This window comes from Carlito syrichta, unplaced genomic scaffold (genome assembly GCF_000164805.1).
Source record: "Carlito syrichta isolate Samal-C Ts95f unplaced genomic scaffold, Tarsius_syrichta-2.0.1 Scaffold99360, whole genome shotgun sequence".
Lineage (NCBI taxonomy): Eukaryota > Metazoa > Chordata > Mammalia > Primates > Tarsiidae > Carlito > Carlito syrichta.
Genome location: NW_007043456.1, coordinates 24,444 through 26,827, shown reverse-complemented (window position 1 = coordinate 26,827; position 2,384 = coordinate 24,444).

Below are 2,384 nucleotides of genomic sequence, written 5' to 3'. Positions count from 1 at the left end.
GGCCTCAGCGGCCCCCGTCTGTCCGTCTGCCTCTGCTGTGGGGACGAGGTGAACTCCAGGGCCGCCCTCCGGCGCTCGGCCCCCTCCTGTGCTTCTAGAAAACCGTGGGCGGCGTGGGCCTCCCGTGGCTCCAGCGCTGTGTGTGTGACGTGCTGTGGCCTCTGCAGCCTCCACGGGCTGAGGCTTCAGGTCCTCTGCTGCCGGGATTGCCTGGGCTGTGCCGTTAGGTCTGGTGGTTCTGGGAGGGCTTCTGTGGCCTGCGTTTCTGTGGCCTGCAGCTCCGCGTCCTGTGGATGTGAGCTCTGTCTCCCCCCAGCTGCTGGGATTCCACGGGCTGCAGTCTGTGGTTACTGAGCTCTGTGGCTACTGTTAGGTCTGCAGCTTCCCAGGAAGAAGCCAGAACTCAGCTGAGGAAGGAGCAGCACTCTGGGGAGCACAGACCCCAGAGTAAGGTTCTACCTCCCACCTGCAGCCCCTCGCAGGAGCGATGGATGGAGCAGCTGCCTCCGTCTCAGCGCCTCGTCCTGAGGGCTGGGAGGGGGGAGAGACTTTGGGAAGGTTCGGGCTCTTTCTGGGCGTCATCAGCAGTGGGGGGCAAAGGCTGAACTCCCCAGGTGGGGCCTCGCCCGGCCTCTGTGACTCAGTGTCTAGTGACATTCAGGGTACCACACCAGAGCGTCTCTCCCTGCCAGCCAGGCCCTGTCCGTGTGACGTGACCTAGGATGGAGCCGCCACCAGACATCCCCCCAGCCGCCGGGGGAGACTCTAGAGGGGATCAGAAGAGGGGCTGTCGCAGCTCCTGCAGGCCCTCGGCTCTGACTTTGGCTGGCCCCACCGTGGCCTCTGAGGAACCCCTTCTGGTGGGTGAGGGCGCTCCCCTCCAGCCCCAGGTGGACTAGGAAAGCCAAAGGCCTCCGAGCAATGCCCAAGGCGTGGCCCGGAGGGCAGTAAAAAGCGTGGTTTGTCTGGGACACTTTTGTTTTCACACGTTTCCTGTCCGGTAGCCAGGGAGGGGCAGGGCTGTGCCCCACTCTGGGTGGGGTGCTGGGGGCAGAGACACATGGCCGTTCAAGGCCCTGGAGAGTCCAGGGGGTTTTCTCTCCTCCTCCCTCTGTTCTCAGGGCCTCTCCCATCAGATCCCTTGGGGTTCATTCAGGGCAGCCTCCCCGTCAGACCGAGGACAGGAATGGTCTTTTTAGCTTTGTCCAGAGCAAGAGGCTCAAAGAACATGTTGGAGTGGCGTGGAGGTTCTGGAAAGCTAAAGGCTACGAAGTCGTGCTGACAGCTGCTGACAGAGACGGAGGGGGTGCCTGTCACCGGGAGCACCAACCACATCCCGCCCAGGGTCCCATCCCAGTCCTGCCACCTGCTTGGGAACGGGACCTGGGCTCTGACACCGGCTCTGCTGCCTGTGTGTCATCAGGGATGTCGGGGCCTCAGCCTCCACACCCGTCCTTAAAGCCAGGCTAGTCCTGAGATCAAACCAGGTGACTGATGGACAGCACTCAGCGCAGAGGCTGGCTGTCAGGAAGAGCTCAGAAAGTGTCACCATTGTGACTTAGCACCCTGCAGCTCTTCAGGCCCAGCGGCGCGCAGCTCCGTGCTGGCCCAGTCCCTGCCGCCCGTAGGCCAGCCGTCTCTCCTGGCGGGACTCAAAGGCAGTAGGGAGGGGAGGTTTGGCCCCTCAGTGAGTCCCTGGGGAGTGGGCCGTGAGGTGGACGAGGAGGGACCCTCAGGGTGGGAGGACTCTGGCTCCCTCGAGAGTGTCCTGCTCAGACCGGGGAAGCCCTGCTGGTGAAAGTCCCTGGCCAAGGAGCAACTCGAGGGAGGGCTGGGTCGTTTCCCTTAGGTTCGGGCAGTGCCCAGCCCGGTGCCTGTCGTAAAACGGGGCTCGAGAAACTACTGTGTGAGTGAACAGTCGATCTGAATGCAGGAGCTCATTCATCTCCACCTGTAGGGAGGACGGCTATCAGGAGAACCTGGCCGAAGGGGCAGATCAGGTGGCCAGCCAGAGGAAGACGGGCAAGGGGGTGAGGGGAGAGGCTGAGTCGGAGATGAGTCTAGTAAGCGTAGCTGTAGAAGGGTCTGGAAGCTGGCAGGCCACACTCGGTGGGGGAAGGGCCCATCTTCCTGATCAGTGGTAACCAGAGCTGGGGCAAAGGTGGCTCTTGGGAGGCTGCATGTCTCCACACCCAGGACCCAGTGGTGGCCCTGGGTGGTGCCCGGGCCCTGCCCGCGGGGGCTGCGTGGAAGCCCGGCCGGCTCCTGGCCTCCATCCTGCGGAAGCAGTTAGGGACACCGCAGCGGCGGGAGGGCCGACGGCGGGTGACGGCTCCCGGGCCGGGGGGAGGGGCGGGGGCTGCGACACCCCTGCTCTCAGCCTC